The sequence below is a fragment of the Staurois parvus genome, unplaced genomic scaffold, assembly GCF_062004578.1.
Source record: "Staurois parvus isolate SC_StPar_1 unplaced genomic scaffold, SC_StPar_1.0 ptg000011l, whole genome shotgun sequence".
Lineage (NCBI taxonomy): Eukaryota > Metazoa > Chordata > Amphibia > Anura > Ranidae > Staurois > Staurois parvus.
The window spans coordinates 19,999,138-20,021,934 of NW_028317807.1; positions in this window are offsets into that span (position 1 = coordinate 19,999,138).

A 22,797-nucleotide genomic window follows, 5' to 3' on the forward strand; every position below is an offset into this window, starting at 1 on the left:
GCCAGGTCCAGAGTCTCTCATGGGTCCCTGTACGGCCTCCCATTGCTGCTGTCTCCATCGCCACACTCTTCCATGTGCCACTTTCAGGTCTCCTCACACTGCTGGTGTGTTCCATTTTTTGTCATAGGGTGCTGGCAGATTACGGGCCTCCCATAGCTGCTGCCAGGCCCCTAATCTGCCATGGGCCCCTGTACTGCCTCCTCATGCTGCTGCCAGGTCCACAGTGTCTCATGCCATGTGCCACTTTCAGGTCTCCTCACACTGCTGGTGTGTTCAATTTTTTGACATAGGGTGCTGGCAGATTACGGGCCTCCCATAGCTGCTGCCAGGCCCCTAATCTGCCATGGGCCCCTATACCGCCTCCTCATGCTGCTGCCAAGTCCAGAGTCTGTCATGGGTCCCTGTACGGCCTCCCATTGCTGCTGTCTCCATCGCCACACTCTGCCATGTGCCACTTTCAGGTCTCCTCACACACTGCTGGTGTGTTCAATTTTTTGACATAGGGTGCTGGCAGATTACGGGCCTCCCATAGCTGCTGCCAGGCCCCTAATCTGCCATGGGCCCCTATACCGCCTCCTCATGCTGCTGCCAGGTCCACAGTGTCTCATGCCATATGCCACTTTCAGGTCTCCTCACACTGCTGGTGTGTTCAATTTTTTGACATAGGGTGCTGGCAGATTACGGGCCTCCCATAGCTGCTGCCAGGCCCCTAATCTGCCACGGGCCCCTATACCGCCTCCTCATGCTGCTGCCAAGTCCAGAGTCTCTCATGGGTCCCTGTACGGCCTCCCATTGCTGCTGTCTCCATCGCCACACTCTGCCATGTGCCACTTTCAGGTCTCCTCACACACTGCTGGTGTGTTCAATTTTTTGACATAGGGTGCTGGCAGATTACGGGCCTCCCATAGCTGCTGCCAGGCCCCTAATCTGCCATGGGCCCCTGTACCGCCTCCTCATGCTGCTGCCAGGTCCACAGTGTCTCATGCCATGTGCCACTTTCAGGTCTCCTCACACTGCTGGTGTTTTCAATTTTTTGACATAGGGTGCTGGCAGATTACGGGCCTCCCATAGCTGCTGCCAGGCCCCTAATCTGCCATGGGCCCCTATACCGCCTCCTCATGCTGCTGCCAAGTCCAGAGTCTCTCATGGGTCCCTGTACGGCGTCCCATTGCTGCTGTCTCCATCGCCACACTCTGCCATGTGCCACTTTCAGGTCTCCTCACACACTGCTGGTGTGTTCAATTTTTTGACATAGGGTGCTGGCAGATTACGGGCCTCCCATAGCTGCTGCCAGGCCCCTAATCTGCCATGGGCCCCTGTACCGCCTCCTCATGCTGCTGCCAGGTCCACAGTGTCTCATGCCATGTGCCACTTTCAGGTCTCCTCACACTGCTGGTGTGTTCAATTTTTTGACATAGGGTGCTGGCAGATTACGGGCCTCCCATAGCTGCTGCCAGGCCCCTAATCTGCCATGGGCCCCTTTACCGCCTCCTCATGCTGCTGCCAAGTCCAGAGTCTGTCATGGGTCCCTGTACGGCCTCCCATTGCTGCTGTCTCCATCGCCACACTCTGCCATGTGCCACTTTCAGGTCTCCTCACACACTGCTGGTGTGTTCAATTTTTTGACATAGGGTGCTGGCAGATTACGGGCCTCCCATAGCTGCTGCCAGGCCCCTAATCTGCCATGGGCCCCTATACCGCCTCCTCATGCTGCTGCCAGGTCCACAGTGTCTCATGCCATGTGCCACTTCCAGGTCTCCTCACACTGCTGGTGTGTTCAATTTTTTGACATAGGGTGCTGGCAGATTACGGGCCTCCCATAGCTGCTGCCAGGCCCCTAATCTGCCATGGGCCCCTATACCGCCTCTTCATGCTGCTGCCAAGTCCAGAGTCTCTCATGGGTCCCTGTACGGCCTCCCATTGCTGCTGTCTCCATCGCCACACTCTGCCATGTGCCACTTTCAGGTCTCCTCACACACTGCTGGTGTGTTCAATTTTTTGACATAGGGTGCTGGCAGATTACGGGCCTCCCATAGCTGCTGCCAGGCCCCTAATCTGCCATGGGCCCCTGTACCGCCTCCTCATGCTGCTGCCAGGTCCACAGTGTCTCATTCCATGTGCCACTTTCAGGTCTCCTCACACTGCTGGTGTGTTCAATTTTTTGACATAGGGTGCTGGCAGATTACGGGCCTCCCATAGCTGCTGCCAGGCCCCTAATCTGCCATGGGCCCCTTTACCGCCTCCTCATGCTGCTGCCAAGTCCAGAGTCTGTCATGGGTCCCTGTACGGCCTCCCATTGCTGCTGTCTCCATCGCCACACTCTGCCATGTGCCACTTTCAGGTCTCCTCACACACTGCTGGTGTGTTCAATTTTTTGACATAGGGTGCTGGCAGATTACGGGCCTCCCATAGCTGCTGCCAGGCCCCTAATCTGCCATGGGCCCCTATACCGCCTCCTCATGCTGCTGCCAGGTCCACAGTGTCTCATGCCATGTGCCACTTCCAGGTCTCCTCACACTGCTGGTGTGTTCAATTTTTTGACATAGGGTGCTGGCAGATTACGGGCCTCCCATAGCTGCTGCCAGGCCCCTAATCTGCCATGGGCCCCTATACCGCCTCTTCATGCTGCTGCCAAGTCCAGAGTCTCTCATGGGTCCCTGTACGGCCTCCCATTGCTGCTGTCTCCATCGCCACACTCTGCCATGTGCCACTTTCAGGTCTCCTCACACACTGCTGGTGTGTTCAATTTTTTGACATAGGGTGCTGGCAGATTACGGGCCTCCCATAGCTGCTGCCAGGCCCCTAATCTGCCATGGGCCCCTGTACCGCCTCCTCATGCTGCTGCCAGGTCCACAGTGTCTCATGCCATGTGCCACTTTCAGGTCTCCTCACACTGCTGGTGTGTTCCATTTTTTGTCATAGGGTGCTGGCAGATTACGGGCCTCCCATAGCTGCTGCCAGGCCCCTAATCTGCCATGGGCCCCTATACTGCCTCCTCATGCTGCTGCCAGGTCCAGCGTCTCTCATGGGTCCCTGTACGGCCTCCCATTGCTGCTGTCTCCATCGCCACACTCTGCCATGTACCACTTTCAGATCTCCTCACACTGCTGGTGTGTTACATTTTTTGTCATAGGGTGCTGGCAGATTACAGGCCTCCCATTGCTGCTGCCAGGCCCGTAATCTGCCATGGGCCCCCGTACCGACTCCTCATGCTGTGACGTTGCAACAAGGTGGAATTCAACCCTACGTATTTTAGACCGCCTTTACGAACACAGAAAGGCCATCACAGATTTCCTGATGTTAAAAGCGGATAAAGGTACTCCCTGTGTAACTTAGATGTCAGCCATTGGCAGCTCATGCGTGACACCTGCGCTTGCTCAGGCCCTTTGAGGAGGCCACGCTATTCGTGAGTCGGCAGGACTATGGGATGAACGACGTCATTCCTCTGTTGCACGTCCTGGAACAAATGCTGTTAACAATGGCTGGTCAGGGTGCGGTAGACGTGGCGCACAGATCTCAATGCCACATGACCCCTGTGGGGGCAGGACAGGAAGAAGAGGAGGAGGTAGAGGAGGACATTGGTGCTCAGGAATTATTGAGTGAAATGGGTGGTTTTTCCACTCAGCGGACAGGAGTGGAGGAGCAGGAGCATCTGGTAGAGGAGGAGGAAGAGGAGACAGAGGACCCAGACGCACCGTGGCAGTATGCTGTGGAGATGGAGGCAGGGAGTCCCTCGCATTCCTTGGCACAAATGGCCCATAGCATGCTCGGTTGCTTGCGTAGCGACAGCCGAATAATAACCATCAGACAGAGGGATGACTTTTGGCTGTCCACCTTGTTGGACCCTCGCTACCGTTCAAAAATGGTGGCCTTTTTCACACCTGCTGAGAGGGAGGCCAAAATAACGTACTATAAAAACCACCTATGTAGTCAGCTGGTCTCTGCCTTTCTGCGCCAACGTCCATCCTCAGACACTGTGGGCCCTGTGCGCTCGCGTTCCGCTGCCATGGCAGCAGGGGAGGGGTGGGGTGGTTGGAGCAGTGGCAACTCCACCAGCAGCAGCTGCCTCAGTCTGCAGTCGATGATGAGTAGCTTTCTTCACCAGCGCAGTGAGGAAACTACTAACCAGCCGCAGCAGCAGCAGCAGCAGCAGCAGCAGCAGCAGCATCAGGTGGACCTGGAGCAGGACCTCAAACAACAGGCTTGGGCCTACTTGGACAGCACCCTGCCAACCGAGGTAGACAATCCCCTTGACTACTGGGCAACGTAACTTGACCTTTGGCCCCAACTAGCTGAATTTGCCCTTGAAAGGCTGTCATGCCCGGCCAGTAGCGTGGCATCGGAGCGCGTGTTTAGTGCGGCAGGAGGTATTGTAACTCCGCGGAGGACACGACTATCCACCCAAAGTGTGGAGAGACTCACGTTTGTGAAAATGAATCAGGCGTGGATTAGTCTGGATTTCAAACCACCAGTTCCTGACACAACTGACTAAATCCGCCATGAATCATGCCCCAAACATGTGCCACTTTCACGTCTCCTCACACTGCTGGTGTGTTCCATTTTTTGTCATAGGGTGCTGGCAGATTACGGGCCTCCCATAGCTGCTGCCAGGCCCCTAATCTGCCATGGGCCCCTATACCGCCTCCTCATGCTGCTGCCAGGTCCAGAGTCTCTCATGGGTCCCTGTATGGCCTCCCATTGCTGCTGTCTCCATCGCCACACTCTGCCATGTGCCACTTTCAGGTCTCCTCACACTGCTGGTGTGTTCCATTTTTTGTCATAGGGTGCTGGCAGATTACGGGCCTCCCATAGCTCCTGCCAGGCCCCTAATCTGCCATGGGCCCCCGTACCGACTCCTCATGCTGCTGCCAGGCCCGTAATCTGTCATGGGCCCCTTTACCGCCTCCTCATGCTGCTGCCAGGTCCAGAGTGTGTCATGGGTCCCTGTACGGCCTCCCATTGCTGCTGTCTCCATCACCACACTCTGCAATGTGCCACTTTCAGGTCTCCTCACACTGCTGGTGTGTTCCATTTTTTGTCATAGGGTGCTGGCAGATTATGGGCCTCCCATAGCTGCTGCCAGGCCCCTAATCTGCCATGGGCCCCTCTACCGCCTCCTCATGCTGCTGCCAGGTCCACAGTGTCTCATGCCATGTGCCACTTTCAGGTCTCCTCACACTGCTGGTGTGTTCAATTTTTTGACATAGGATGCTGCCAGATTACGGGCCTCCCATAGCTGCTGCCAGGCCCCTAATCTGCCATGGGCCCCTATACCGCCTCCTCATGCTGCTGCCAAGTCCGGAGTCTCTCATGGGTCCCTGTACGGCCTCCCATTGCTGCTGTCTCCATCGCCACACTCTGCCATGTGCCACTTTCAGGTCTCCTCACACACTGCTGGTGTGTTCAATTTTTTGACATAGGGTGCTGGCAGATTACGGGCCTCCCATAGCTGCTGCCAGGCCCCTAATCTGCCATGGGCCCCTGTACCGCCTCCTCATGCTGCTGCCAGGTCCACAGTGTCTCATGCCATGTGCCACTTTCAGGTCTCCTCACACTGCTGGTGTTTTCAATTTTTTGACATAGGGTGCTGGCAGATTACGGGCCTCCCATAGCTGCTGCCAGGCCCCTAATCTGCCATGGGCCCCTATACCGCCTCCTCATGCTGCTGCCAAGTCCAGAGTCTCTCATGGGTCCCTGTACGGCGTCCCATTGCTGCTGTCTTCATCGCCACACTCTGCCATGTGCCACTTTCAGGTCTCCTCACACACTGCTGGTGTGTTCAATTTTTTGACATAGGGTGCTGGCAGATTACGGGCCTCCCATAGCTGCTGCCAGGCCCCTAATCTGCCATGGGCCCCTGTACCGCCTCCTCATGCTGCTGCCAGGTCCACAGTGTCTCATGCCATGTGCCACTTTCAGGTCTCCTCACACTGCTGGTGTGTTCCATTTTTTTTCATAGGGTGCTGGCAGATTACGGGCCTCCCATAGCTGCTGCCAGGCCCCTAATCTGCCATGGGCCCCTATACCGCCTCCTCATGCTGCTGCCAGGTCCAGAGTCTGTCATGGGTCCCTGTACGGCCTCCCATTGCTGCTGTCTCCATCGCCACACTCTTCCATGTGCCACTTTCAGATCTCCTCACACTGCTGGTGTGTTACATTTTTTGTCATAGGGTGCTGGCAGATTACGGGTCTCCCATTGCTGCTGCCAGGCCCGTAATCTGCCATGGGCCCCCGTACCGACTCCTCATGCTGTGACGTTGCAACAAGGTGGAATTCAACCCTACGTATGTTAGACCGCCTTTACGAACAGCGAAAGGCCATCACAGATTTCCTGATGTTAAAAGCGGATAAAGGTACTCCCTGTGTAACTTAGATGTCAGCCATTGGCAGCTCATGCGTGACACCTGCGCTTGCTCAGGCCCTTTGAGGAGGCCACGCTATTCGTGAGTCGGCAGGACTATGGGATGAACGACGTCATTCCTCTGTTGCACGTCCTGGAACAAATGCTGTTAACAATAGCTGGTCAGGGTGCGGTAGACGTGGCGCACAGATCTCAACGCCACATGACCCCTGTGAGGGCAGGACAGGAAGAAGAGGAGGAGGTAGAGGAGGACATTGGTGCTCAGGAATTATTGAGTGAAATGGGTGGTTTTTCCACTCAGCGGACAGGAGTGGAGGAGCAGGAGCATCTGGTAGAGGAGGAGGAAGAGGAGACAGAGGACCCAGACGCACCGTGGCAGTATGCTGTGGAGATGGAGGCAGGGAGTCCCTCGCATTCCTTGGCACAAATGGCCCATAGCATGCTCGGTTGCTTGCGTAGCGACAGCCGAATAATAACCATCAGACAGAGGGATGACTTTTGGCTGTCCACCTTGTTGGACCCTCGCTACCGTTCAAAAATGGTGGCCTTTTTCACACCTGCTGAGAGGGAGGCCAAAATAACGTACTATAAAAACCACCTATGTAGTCAGCTGGTCTCTGCCTTTCTGCGCCAACGTCCATCCTCAGACACTGTGGGCCCTGTGCGCTCGCGTTCCGCTGCCATGGCAGCAGGGGAGGGGTGGGGTGGTAGGAGCAGTGGCAGCTCCACCAGCAGCAGCTGCCTCAGTCTGCAGTCGATGATGAGTAGCTTTCTTCACCAGCGCAGTGAGGAAACTACTAACCAGCCGCAGCAGCAGCAGCAGCAGCAGCAGCAGCAGCAGCAGCAGCATCAGGTGGACCTGGAGCAGGACCTCAAACAACAGGCTTAGGCCTACTTGGACAGCACCCTGCCAACCGAGGTAGACAATCCCCTTGACTACTGGGCAACGAAACTTGACCTTTGGCCCCAACTAGCTGAATTTGCCCTTGAAAGGCTGTCATGCCCGGCCAGTAGCGTGGCATCGGAGCGCGTGTTTAGTGCGGCAGGAGGTATTGTAACTCCGCGGAGGACACGACTATCCACCCAAAGTGTGGAGAGACTCACGTTTGTGAAAATGAATCAGGCGTGGATTAGTCTGGATTTCAAACCACCAGTTCCTGACACAACTGACTAAATCCGCCATGAATCATGCCCCAAACATGTGCCACTTTCAGGTCTCCTCACACTGCTGGTGTGTTCCATTTTTTGTCATAGGGTGCTGGCAGATTACGGGCCTCCCATAGCTGCTGCCAGGCCCCTAATCTGCCATGGGCCCCTATACCGCCTCCTCATGCTGCTGCCAAGTCCAGAGTCTCTCATGGGTCCCTGTACGGCCTCTCATTGCTGCTGTCTCCATCGCCACACTCTGCCATGTGCCACTTTCAGGTCTCCTCACACTGCTGGTGTGTTCCATTTTTTGTCATAGGGTGCTGGCAGATTACGGGCCTCCCATAGCTCCTGCCAGGCCCCTAATCTGCCATGGGCCCCTATACCGCCTCCTCATGCTGCTGCCAGGTCCAGAGTCTCTCATGGGTCCCTGTACGGCCTCCCATTGCTGCTGTCTCCATCGCCACACTCTGCCATGTGCCACTTTCAGGTCTCCTCACACTGCTGGTGTGTTCCATTTTTTGTCATAGGGTGCTGGCAGATTACGGGCCTCCCATAGCTGCTGCCAGGCCCCTAATCTGCCATGGGCCCCCGTACCGACTCCTCATGCTGCTGCCAGGCCCGTAATCTGTCATGGGCCCCTGTACCGCCTCCTCATGCTGCTGCCAGGTCCAGAGTGTGTCATGGGTCCCTGTATGGCCTCCCATTGCTGCTGTCTCCATCGCCACACTCTGCCATGTGCCACTTTCAGGTCTCCTCACACTGCTGGTGGTTTCCATTTTTGTCATAGGGTGCTGTATGGGCTCCCATTGCTGCTGCCTCCACCGCCACACTGTGGCTCCACACTCTGGTTTTGGCCCCGTGACTGCCCAAATGAGTGAAGTGTGCGGTGATTCTAAGATCGACGGCACTCATCTGCATGTCATACTGACTGTCAGTATTATTTCTCTTCCCCAGCAGACTCCAAGGGCATTTAAATTAAAGGTACAGTGTTCTGCACTAATATAAAGGCTCTCTGAAGCCTAGAAACACCCTTTTATAAGTTAAATTCGCAGCGAATATATTCGACTCGAATCAAAATTTTTCCACGAATTCGCCGAATCAGTCGAATCGAATTTTTGAATACTTCGCTCATCTCTAGTTATGACCCTCCCTTACTCCATCCAAAATGAAAAAGAAAAGGTTTTCCATATAGTTTTACTTTAATATTTTAATTTATTTTATTTCCAGAATCTATAGTAGTTCCTTATCCAATAAGATAAAATCAATATTAAGACCATCAGGGGCTAACGTCCCTAATGTACATATCTGCTTTCTTTTGGTTTAAGACTTCCTTTGGGTCCCCACCTTTTCATTTTGGTCAGACTCTCTGAGTAGCTATACATTTTCATTGGGACTGCAGTTATGGCTGGAGAGAGAACTGTTAGGAGATTGAGGGCTGTTCCTGGCTACATGAGTTACCAGTAGTGCAATAGCCCAACAAACTGAGTTATTTTAACCTGTCTAAAAACTGGAGAGAGCCACGCAGCACACTGTGTATAGTTTATTGGGGTTTGGAGTGCTGGCCTTCTTAGATTCTACAGTATATGGGATTCAAAAATCTGACCATGGGAAGGTTTTAGCACAATTATTTATTTATACAATTCAAAAGAAAACTGAGGCACATGCAAGTGTTTTCCTAGGATAAATAAAATGAGTAGGTTTATTGTTCCCATGTTTCCTAAGATATTCCTGTGATTCTCTGCTCTTATTTATAAGGTTGTACCCACTTGAAAATCATCTCTCTCTCTTTCTCTCTATCTCTATTTATGTAAAGTGGAACTTTAGTCAGAAAATTAAGTTCTGCTAGATCACTTCAAGTTGGCCCCTTTTGCAGGTATAGCTATGTAAAACATAAAAAATAAATGCCTATACGATTTAAAATCCAGCAATACTCTGTGTCACCCTGCTCTGAACATGCTCAGTTGCTCTTTGTTTTTTGGCACTGTGCCAAAAATGTAGAGCCTGATCTGCTGACATCCTAAACATTTACTGCTGTTCAGGGGTGCTAGGCTTCAGCAAAATGGCAGCCTCCAGCAATAAGAAAATAAGACAGTGCCGGAGACAATTTGCAGCACAGAATAATTTTGGTATTAATGTGGAATATATGTTCCTTGCTCAAGAACATTATCTGTTATCAAGTTATGGGTAAAGTTCCTTTTTAATTCTTCCAATCTGTTCCAAGTTTTCACCCCAAGCCCCTATGTACCTTGTATGGTTATGATATTTGATCTTGTTAATGTGATGTTATTGTTATCTAGTTAACTGGATTTGGAGGCAGAATTTCTGCACAGTTCACATAAACCATAGGGCCACCAGGTGTGGCACACGAACACGCACGATGTCAGAAGGAAAGATCCATAAGGCGCACAAATAAGCCGCACACAAACACACACATAATGTTGTTGGCTGTCAAGAATGCATTACTACATATGATAATTAGAGACTAACATATAGTTTAACCACCTGGTGGCCATTCTGTGCAAAATCACGCATATATGTGATTTTACATTTCCGGATAGGGGGAGCAGGTATGTGTGCCATTCTACTCATACTTTGTTTGGCTTCTGTAGGTGTCAGTCACCGGGTGATTATTGAAGTCCTTCTTTTTGCTTTGTTTGCATACAATGGAACATCTTGAACTACTCTTAATCTCATAAATATACCTTTTTGTAATTTACCCAGTGAATTCCCAATAATAAATAAATAAACAAAAAAATTAAAACCACAAAGTGTCCAATTCAATTGCAATCTCAAATGTGTCCAATCAAGTCCAAAGTCCAAATTTCAAACTTCAATCCAGTAGGAAGGATTATAATCCTAATTATTCAGCGAAAATCTAAAAAAAAAAGAAAATAATCTATAGTGCATTAACTTTAAACATATAAATATACACTCTAATCCATGCAAATCACAAACCACTCTTAAATGTGCAAATAAACACACACAAAAAATAATTATATATATATATATATATATATATATATATAAATAAAAAAAAAAATATATATATATATATATATACATTTAATAAACAGTAAGTACTCCAAAACCGTGAACACTCTGTGATCACTCCAATATTGTGTGCACTCTGTAATCCAACAAACAGTTATACTAAATACTATTACCCTCTGTGAGTATTCATATGCATAATCAATACTATGGAATCAGACTCTTCCTATTCCTTCGCTTCAGGTGTTACTCCTCCAAAGTCCTCATAAAGACAAGAAGACTCTTAGACAGATCTCAAAGTATAGGGACAAATTTATTCAAAAACTTACATCAAAGTAAGGAACTTCCAGCTCTCTCAGTGGCTCTGTAACAGCTTTGCAAACAATGGCATAAACCATGTGTTAACAACCAACAAAATGACCACGGTAACACTTACGGTTAGCGTGCGTGCGTCTTGACGTCACATCCCCTAGCATCCCCTAACACATTTCGTCACTTCTGGACTTCATCTGAAGAGACATCTCTTCAGCCGCTCCTTTTATTCTAATGCCTCTCAATAGCCAGAGGGGTGTTAACCCTTATCGACTTGTTTGGTGGAGGAACGTCTCAATGCGTTTCCCGGGCCAACAGGCCTGCTTCTTCAGGAAGATACAGGGGTAAGTGTCAAGCATCAGGGCAGGCCAGAGAGCTTCCTTTGTGTTCCAGGAGAGCTTGCTTGCACAAAGTCTGCTGCAGTCAATTAAAGCTGCCTGGACAAAGAGCCTCAGCTGCGCTCAGCATTGAGATGAGTACGGTTTATTAAATTTATATATATATATATATATATATATATATAATTTTTTTTTTGTGTATTTGCACATTTAAAAGTGGTTTGTGATTTGCATGGTTTAGAGTGTATATTTATATGTTTAAAGTTAATGTACAATAGATTATTTTCTTTTTTTTTGAGGTTTTCGCTGAATAATTAGGATTATAATCCTTCCTACTGGATTGAAGTTTGAAATTTGGACTTTGGACTTGATTGGACACATTTGAGATTGCAATTGAATTGGACACTTTGTGGTTTTAATTTTTTTGTTTATTTATTTATTATTGGGAATTCACTGGGTAAATTACAAAAAGGTATATTTATTATATTGTACTTTCTAGGGAGAAAGTGTGACTTTTTGGTGGGAGTTGAGTTAAGGAGGTTATTTATTTATTTGTTTACTCTTAATCTCAGTTTACCATCAAGTGATGATCTCTGAAGTGCCCATGGATGCGAATTTGTGTGATCTTTGACCTTTTTAGTTAGGTAGAGGGTCATCTATTTCTGGTAAGCTTTTGGAACAGAAACAATTGAGTACTGTCCGTGATACATTTTTTATTTGCACTAACATACAATTTTGAGGACAAGCTTTTGGGGTATGTCCCCTTCTTCAAAGACCAAACAGTACTATTACAAATCACAAAGTTTAAGCAGAATGTTAGAAGGGATTGAGAAGAAAAAAAAAAAGGCTACAGATAAGATACATCAAGAGCGAGGGGGGGAGGGGGGGGAATACTACACTCACGCAGAGGGGGTCAAGCTTCAGCTAATAGATAGTCATAAAGCTGTCAGATAATGGTTGAGGAATCCCAAACCATTAGTCATGAATACTGCTAGTTTCCTGCAAGACACAACTGACTTTCTGAACAAGATCAACAACATACAGCAATTACCATCTAATACACTTCTAGTGACTATGGATGTAGTATCCCTGTATAGTAATATCCCTCACAAGGATGGATTAGCTGCATGTCACAGATCTTTATCATCCTCACCAAACAACAAATACACTGCTGAGGATGTTACACAGCTCATTGAATTCATACTTACACAAAACTACTTTGCTTTCAATAAAGACATCTATCTTCAATGTATGGGCACTGCGATGGGAAGTAAAATGGCACCCCAATATGCAAATTTATTTATGGCTGACCTGGAGGAACAATTCCTGAACAGCATGGAACAAAAACCATACAGATATTTTCGCTATATTGATGATATTTTCATCATATGGACAGAAGGTGAAGAAAACCTAAAACAATTTTACTCATTGATGAACACTTTTCATCCATCAATCAAACTAAAAATGGAATACTCAAACACACAGGTCAACTTCCTAGACACCACAGTATAGATCAGGGATGATACGCTTCACACCTCAATATACAGGAAACCCACTGACAGATGCAACTACCTCCACAGTTCCAGCTTCCACCCCCAACACACGAAACGTGCCATCATACACAGTCAGGCCAATAGATACCACTGAGTATGTTCTAACCCAAGAGACAGAGATAAACATTTCGGGACACTAGCAGACGCCTTCCATAAGAAAGGTTACAAGGACAAAACTATCAACACCAGCATAAACACAGCCTTGAGAACCCGAAGGGAAAATCTACTTCAGTACAAAGAGATAAAAACAAACAACCGTGTACCTCTAGTAACCACATACAACCCAGCACTAGAAGGAATAAGAAAAATAATCAAAGATTTACAACCCATCATAACAGAGGATGGAACTCTGAAAGAAATATTCCAGCAACCACCAATACTGGCCTTCAGACAACTCCCCAACCTCAGAAATAAACTAATCAGTAGGAAACTTCCTTCTGATTATGATGTCACAAATAATGGAAGCACACCCTGCAATAAGAAACGCTGCAAACTGTGCAACCAAATCAATCCATCAAAAAGTGTCACACACTCAAAAGGGATCTTTAATATCTCTGGATCATACAGCTGCACCTCTAGTAATGTTGTGTACCTTAACCAGTGCAGAAAATGCAGCAAAGAATCTTATGTTGGTGAAACAGGACAGAAGTTGCAAACAAGGATGAATCTGCACAGACATACCATCAAGGAACATAAAGAAGGTGACCTTTGCACACCTGTGGGACAACATTTCACACAACCAGGCCACAATATAGAAGACCTCAATGTCTTGGTTCTGAAAGGAAAATGCAAATCTATCCAGGAAAGAAAAACATTTGAACTAAGAATGATAATTCTATTTGACACAAAAGATAACGACCTTAACTTGGACATGGGATTCCTCAACCATTATCCGACAGCTTTATGACTATCTATTAGCTGAAGCTTGACCCCCTCTGTGTGACTGTAGTATTCCCCCCCTCCCCCCCTCGCTCTTGATGTATCTTATCTGTAGCCTTTTTATTTTTTTTTTCTTCTCAATCCCTTCTAACATTCTGCTTAAACTTTGTGATTTGTAATAGTACTGTTTGGACTTTGAAGAAGGGGACATACCCCGAAAGCTTTTCCTCAAAATTGTATGTTAGTGCAAATAAAGAAAGTATCACGGACAGTACTCAATTGTTTCTGTCGCAAATGCACTAATATGGCTACAATGACCTCAAGCAAAAAGGTAAGCTTTTGCAAATTCATTCATGGTGGAGGCTTTTTTTCACTGATGTGAGATGCACTGTGTCATTTTCTGGAGCATGGATAATTTAAGTGGACGTTTAAGTTTAAAAGTGGACTTTTTGTTAATTGTATTTCACTATATAGATATATGTTTTGGTAATTATAGACTGCTGTCCTACATGGAGAAACACTGCAGCTGGGTTCTAATTGTTGCTGTCATTGCAGAATGTGTGTTTATTTATTTGTATACTCTGCATCCTCATTGTTACAACCACATTCCTTTTAGAGTAGGCTAACAATTTCTTCCACTCTTTTAGTCACTGAATTTTGGTGTACTGACACAGAGTATATATTTTAGCTTCTCTTCCTCAACCCCTACATGCTCCAGATGGCTGACCTTGTTAGAGTCATAGTAAGTCTTGCCTGTCAACTGAATCAGGAAGGAGGCAGCTAAAGACAGTTGGCCTGGGGGAAGGAAAGTATAAATCTGACCCTTTTACCTTGTGAATAGGAAAGGTGTGTGAAAACTTTCTATCAACATGAAGCATATTATACTTGAACAAGTGTATTCTGAACCTAATTCTTAATATTTGCCTTTTTCTTGAATTTTGTGCAGTTGTTTATATCACGAGGTCAGTTTCGGCCATCTATGTTTAGTGCTGATTATACCCCAATTATACTAACAGAGGGAAGATGTATTTGTGCACCACAGGCAAAGACTTTACAAACAGAATTAATTTTAACTTTGGCCGCAGGTTTATCACTGAAAAATTATAACACAAGATACATCAAAATAGTAATATTTTATATATTTGCAAAGTTAATGTACTTCTTGGCTCTCTGTATAGTAACTAAACATGTTTTAATTAATCTTTTAACCAGTTCTATGTACAGTCTAATGTCCCTAAGGAGTCACATAGGCACTCCCAAATACTGATTGGAGCTGAATGCCAAATTCAAGAGCAATAAAGAATTAGTGCTCTCACAGGACCAAAGAAAATCCTGTTTGCATTAGACTAAGCATTGATAGGTTATATACTGATTGCAAGTTTAAATGATAAAAATTATTCTTCATATTCAGAATCATACAACCCTTGCTCTAACCTTATGTAAAATATTTCACTCTGCCCATTAACTGAATTTAATGTAGTGCCCTTGCACCTAGGTTTGCAATCCTTCTTACTGTGAAGTAATGATTGCTTCACATGAAGGCTAAATTTTAGTTAAAGTCAAATTATTACAGTTAACATTATTTTTATTGCATATTTTTTATGTAATTTTGATTTTGGAAACATGTAATAAAAGTCTAAACATTTACATCAATCATATTTTCACTGATTTAAACACAAAATGCAATTACTGCTCCCAAAGGAAATCCATATTTATCATAATCTTAGTGCCATGCAGGTGATAAAAATATGTAAAGGTTAACATATTCTAAAAGCAGGTTTTACACTAAGGAATTACAACCATTTCAAGTGATTGTGGTAAAAAAAAAACCTATAATTACAGAATGAACAATGAAAGAGACGCTAGAAGCAATAAACCAGTAACAGATTTGTACATTTGTAAACTGGCTAGATGTTACTCATTTTGTAAGTCAGTTATGACTTCAATTGTCATTTTTCTATAATAATATATTTCATAGACATAATTACTCTACATCAATAAGCCTCATTGTGAGTTCTAGCGGCATATAACAACTATACTGAGACTGAACTCAAATTAGGATATTCCCTTTGGTGTACATAATTAAATTACACATTTACAAAGAATATTAGAAATATGGATGACCTTACAGATTCCCTAAATATAATTTAGGTGAAATGTAGGCATATCTGGTTTAATTGGATCGAATACCCCTTTTCTTCAAAATACAGGTCTATTCTCAGGTAAAATTATTAATTGAATGTACAGCCTTCTCTTGTTCCCTATCCCTATTAAAATTCCAACACAGTTACATAGTTGGTAAGGCTTAATAAAAACACCAGTCCATCTAGTGTAACCTATGTGGGTGTGTGTGTATGTATTTATGTTTCTTCCACTACCTATAGTATATCCCTGTATATTATGTTCAATAAGATGCCCATCTAACAGCTTTTTGCAATTAGTGACACTTCCAAAAATCTGTTGGGGGAAACCACTGATTGTGGAGGGGAGTTCCACATCCTTAGGGCTTCTCGTCCAACTTCATGTCCATGTGTCTTCTTGAGTGACCTGAGACTGAATAGTTTCCTCCCAGTGCTGGAATTACCAATAAGATATTTGTATATTGCTTTCATATCCCTTCTTGAGTGTCTCTTCTCCAGGGAGAATAAGTTTAATGTTGGTAATCGTTCCTCATAGCTGAAATCCTCCAGTCCCCTAAATTAGTTTAATTGCTCTTCCCTGGACTCTCTCCAGTTCCAGCACATCCCTCCTGAGGACTGTTGACCAGAACTGGACAGCATACTCAAGATGTGGCCGAACCTGAGTTTTGCAAAGTGGTAGAATTATAGTCTTGAGTAAATACCCTTTTTAATGCATACAAATATTCTGCTGGTCTTGCTTGTTGTGGCTTGACATTGCATGTTATTGCTTAGTCTGTCATCAACTAGGACCCTCAGATCTTTTTCCATCTTCGATTCCCCCAGAAATGATCCCCTCTAGCATGTAGCTTGCATTCATGTTTTTAGCCCCCAAGTTCATTACTTTACATTTCCCTGCACTTATAACTGCAGACCATTAAAAAGATACACTATTTGATCTATCACCACCCTCTGGATGTACCCCTGTAACCAGTTTTCTATCCTGTTATGTATACTATCATCAAAGCCAACAGACCTCAATTTGTGGATTAAGGGGTACCATGTCAAATGCTTTGACATGGTCTAAATACACTACATCCACAGGCCTTCCTTTATCAAGATTACAGCTCATAGAATAATAATAGGTTGGTCTGGCAGGAACAATCTTTCATAAATCCATGCTGGTTACTACCAATGATTCTTTTGTATCCCCTTATTATCCCCTCTAGTAGTTTACAAACTATTGATGTTAGACTGACTGACCAGTATTTCCAGGTATGTATCTCGATCAATGGGATTGCAGGCTACATCATTACCACAAATAAAGACAAATACACTTATTTCAGTGGAATAAACATTGCCGCGGCACTTTATTGGTTAAATAAATTTAATTAAGAAATTACATTTTCTAATTTTTCTTAACTATAACCAAGCAATACAACTGCTCATTCCTTACGACTCAAGCATTAATAAATCAATTAAATATTAAACAACGGTCCCCCTTTAATTCAAAGGTGACAAAGCCACTTAAAGTGACTGTGATGAAAGTGGGGAGGGAAGGAAGCTCCCTGTGCTGTTGCTGACCACTCTGAGGAAAAGCTGCTGGAGAAGTCCTTTTATATTGAATTCCAGGAATCAGGAAAGCTCTGTAAAAGCCTAGAAAGAACACTTAAAGGGGCAATAACAGCAGAATAATAAACCTGAGGCAGAATATGTTGCCTCTTTAAGAATATACAGTATATATATATATATATATATATATATATATATATATATATAAAGAAGCCACAAGCCCATGGAAAGTGGGCCCAAATGAATTGTGCCCCCTTTTTTCATTCTTTTTTAATACTTTCTTTTATTTAAATATTGTAAAGTTTTACAATACAAGGAAAACACATATAAGCATGTTCAACTATAAATGTATAGTGAAATAACATACTGTACAATTGGGGAATGAAAAAAACCCCCAAAACGTTAGCTTTTCGCCAATCCATTGTTACCAGTCCAGTCAGTAAGATTTCCTCAAAGATTAGGAATAACAGTCTAACAATGACCTGGCTACATTCTTTGAGGACTGACATACCGCAATGTGCCACCCACCCTCCAAGCCAGGATCCTTTTTTATTTCTCAATATTCTTGTCCCTTGCCCCATTCCTCCTCTGCTTCACATTGATTCTCCTTCTCTAACTCCAGGACTTTTGATTACCTTTTTGGTAGTCCCGATTATATCCTTGCCCTCCTTTTCTGATACTGAGGATTGGAAAGTTAAATAGTTTTCTGTTTAATTGTTTGACTCAAAAGGTATGCAAACTGTACTGATGACCTACTTCTAGACTAGTATGCGCTCTGAGAATTTTTTTATTGTCTCTACCTCTCAGATATCTTGATGGACCACCTCTATACATGTATACTTTCATATGATGATACATTATACTATGTACAGTTTGATCTTATTCATGTCCGTTTGCGTAAAAAATGACAATCAAGAATATACAAAATATACACATTTACATTACAGAAAAAAGATTTAATAATCAATTACCAAAAAGACATATATATCTAAAATAATTTAAGATCCCAGCATAGATCTAAATATCATGTAATATATAATCTGTATTTATTTGTACAAATCTACAGCCACTATGTTTTTTCAAAAGACTGGGATCTATTTTCACACAGTTCAAACCAGTGATCTGGCTATAATTTTTCCTAAAGATAGGATTATATTTCAAAACCGTCAATCTCACTGGCTCAACCACTGTTAATACTTGTATAGATTGGTATGCCCCTCCAATGATTTCCTAGAGAGGATGAAACACATTGGAATAAGGTGTGGTGGGTTAAGATCCCTTTTTGCATGGAAATTTTGCCACTGTGATTAAGTGAGCCCCTGAAATCCGAATTTTTTTTAAATTGTAAATTTTTGTTAAGGGCGATGCTCAAATTTTTAAACAGAACACAGTTACAACAATAACACTTTTTGTGTAAACGTTGCAATGACAGGAATCTATCATTAGCATAGAAGAAAACAAAATCAAAGAAAAGATGAACAAGTGACAAGTGAACAGTCAATCTGAACAATTCAAGAACATGAATCAACATAAACCTACACATCGTTAGCCTATGTTAGTCTGCATTATTTGTCAAAGGCATATTGCTTGAAAAAGTGTCCGGACTATATAAGGGGGGGGGGGGGGAGGAGGGAGGTTTACAAAAGGGAGAGTGATCCCATGGCCCCCAAATAGAGTGGAAATTACCCGAATGTTCACCCACTAGAGCTATAAGATATTCCAGTTCCCTGATTTCAGAGATAGCTCTTAAAAGGTGATTTTGTGCAGGGACATCTGCTGATTTCCAGGCTCGTGGTATCACCCTTCTGGCGGCTGTCAGAATTTGTACTCCCAACCTTTCAGATTGTTTGGCGATGCCCCTGAAGGGTAAGCCCAGAAGATAATGTAACAGGTTTATGGGCAGAACAACAGTAAATACTTGTTCTAATACCGTTTGAACCATGGCCCAATAACTCGCAATCTGTGGACAAAACAAAAAAATGTGTGCCAGTGTACCCTCTCCTTTTATCAGACAGATTTGGGTTAATTGCATGAAGCACTACAGGGGTCTTATACCAACACTTTATATAAGTTTACTTTGTATACAACACAGCAAGAGGTCTTGGCAGCAGAATCCCATATCACCTGCCAACACTTCAAAGAAATTGAATATTGGAGTTCATCCTCCCATCTCCTCATATAATGGTGGGGCTTCTCAACCATAGATTCCTTATTGAGAAGCCATTTATATAGAGAGGTGATAAGATGTTGTTGAGAGGGATCCTTAATAGCTATCCTCTCGAAGTCTGTAGGGTGGTCTAACGTTAAGGAGGGGTTCAGGGAGTGGAAGAAGTGACGAAACTGCAGATAAGTGTACCTGGCCGATACAGGTATTGTGGATTTCCATGCCCTAATCTCCTCAAATGATCGAATTCTGTGCAAAACAGGATTGACCAGATGGTGGAGTTGGAATATTCCGCTAGATGCCCAAGGGTTCATCCGTGAGTAGGACAAACTGTCTGGGAGCTCTGGAATGTATAATATGTTCAACAGAGGAGAACACATGGACAGTAATTGCTGTGATTTCACACAACCTGACCAAATCTTGAGGGTAAATTTCATAGACTCTAGCAATAGAGGAAGGGGAGAGAGAAGCGGTGTGAAATGATGGGGGCGTAGTAGCGAACATGTGTGGATTGGGTGAATGTAACTTAATTCGATCTCCGCCCATCTATTTTGAGGTTTCTGAGTAAACCATGATAGCATTTGTCTCAGATGAGTAGCTAAATAATATTTAATAATATCTGGTACTTCCAGGCCTCCATTAGTTCGAGATGACAAAAGAACTGTCCGTGCTATCCTGGGTTTTCTGGCATGCCATATAAATCTAAGAAATGCTTGCTGTAAAGTTTGTAGTTGGGCACGGGGATTGAGATTGGTAGAGTCTCAAAAAGGTAAAGTAGCTTCGGCAAAATTGACATCTTTAAGACATTTACTCTACCTAAGAAAGATATTTTATAAAAATTCTATAAATTAAGAAGGGTGTAGATTTCCTGAAATAATGGGGGATAATTAACTTCAAATAACTGAGCATAATTTGGGGTAATTTGGATACCAAGGTATTTAATAGCTGACATACACCAGTGGAATGGGTAGTTTTGTTGGAGCAGCGAGAGGTCTTGGGATGGGATATTTAGGGGCATAGCTTCCGTTTTTGAAGTGTTTATATTATAGCCAGAGAGATCACTGAAGGTTTGTAAGAGTTTATGCAGAGCAGGTAATGATAAGTGATGTTTAGTTATAGTTAAGAGAACGTCATCTGCAAAAAAGTGAGAGTTTGTATTCCTTCCCCTTCAGTCACTTCTGTTATATCAGGGTGTGCCCTGATCGCCACTGCTAATGGTTCAAGACATAATACAAACAGGAGTGGGGACAGAGGGCAACCATGTCTAGTTCTGTTTAGCATGGAGAAAGTATTGGATGTGCCGTAGGGGAATTTGACCTGAGCAGTAGGTCGTGAATAGCATTGAAAAAAGGCCCCTGTATTCCCACATCACAGTAATTTAAACCTGTAAGGCCATCCCAACCGATTTAACGCCTTCTGGGCATCTAAGTTTAACAATAGTGCCGGCATTTGTGAGCCATGAAGCACATCCACTAAATAATTGTGGTGTAAATATGATGTATCGGAGAGAAGAACAAAAACTGTCTGGCACTCGGATGTTGTATTCTCCAGATATCAAACAGCCTATGTCCCCTAATCCATGAACGGAAGGACGCAGGCTGTTTCAAAATATGTTTTGAAGGCAGTTGGCCCAGGAGAGATCTCCTATCGCGCATAGCTGACATACTATAGATAAATTGAAGTCCCCACCAATGATCTTAAAAGGGTGTGATGAACCTAAAAGTGGAGAAATGGTTTCCGTAAAGAATACCAATTGATTAGCGTTTGGAGCATATACAGTAAGGATTGTAAGGTAGGTATCACCATATTGGCATTGGAGCAATATATATCTACCTTGGGGGTCTAATACTGAAGAAACCCCCCAAATTGGGCAGCCTTTTTTAATGAGAATAGCAACACCTGCTTTACCCGTATTGTCTAAAGCGGAGTATGGTATAGGAAAATATCTCAGCTACCCTTTTTGAAATGTAAATGTAAAGAAAAAAATGATGTGGCGCTACTAAAACTAATATGCGTAAAATATCATAGATGTACAAGATATAAATCACATATATTCAATAACATATATAAAATAAAATATTAAAAAATATATAATAGCGAACCATATGATGTAATAAAGCCCCCCAAGTGCTTATTACAATGTGAATGTGATTGATATGCAATCAACAACCAGTGAGAAAAAAAAAAAATATATATATATATATAAATGAATGAATAAATAAATGTGCGCACAAAGTGATCAAACACATTTCACTCTAAGAAGTGTGTGCACTTAAATGCACTATATTGGAAGTGATCAGAAAAAAATTTCCTAATCAGGACTGATGTGTCCAATATATCCTAATGAGATATACAAGTGATGGTGAATCATCCAATTAGTCCAAAATAGGACTTCAATAAGTGCTCTGTACCAAACAGATAGTACAAAAAAGCATGAAGTGTCAAACAAATGAAAAAACTCATGAACACTCATGCATCAAACAATGCTCCCCTATAATACTCAAACAATTTTAAATAAATCAGCCTATATACCCACATGCATAAAGTGCATATAATAACTCACATGCCGTGCAAACACATGGTAATAATATCATAATAAATCACACTTGTTCCTAAAACCTGTAAACACACAAATAATGTCCAAAATAGGTGTGAACCACCATATATTCAATCAAGGTAAACACCCGTGAAATTGGGTGATGAATGTGCAAGGTGACAAGAGAGTATTCACTAGTGACAAAAATGCACGCTCATCTCCTTGCCTCGACCCACACAGGGTCACAACACTTTTAGGATCACTTCATGTATGAAACTCCTCCAGAGCGCCTACGTGTTACGTCACGTTGGTCACATGACTTCCTCAGGGCTAACCACTGAACCACTGTTAGCCCTGAGGAAGTCACGTAAACAACGTGACGTAACGCGTAGGCACGCAGTGACGCACTTCCGGTTTGGATGCCATGTTTGTGTACCCATGCAACTACACCCATGACATGAGGTTTTCCTATCTATACCTTATACAAGATGTAGGAAAATGTGAGTTTGCATTTTGGAGGCTCTGTTTGCTATATATATTTTTTTATTAAACGGTATTATACTATTGGAGCTTTTGCTTGTATTTTATAACGAGTACACTGGCCATATTTCACAGTATTACGGGGAAGGAGGTCTGCCACTATATATACCTGTCAGAAAGAGGGAAACCACCAAGGAGAAAGTGAAGCGGTTCTGGAAGAGTTTCAGACATGAAGGATCCAGAGGTAGTGATCCTAAAAGCATTGTGACCCTGGGTGGGTCGAGGCAAGGAGGTGAGCATGCATTTTTGTCACTAGTAGATACCCTCTTGTCACCTTGCACATTCATC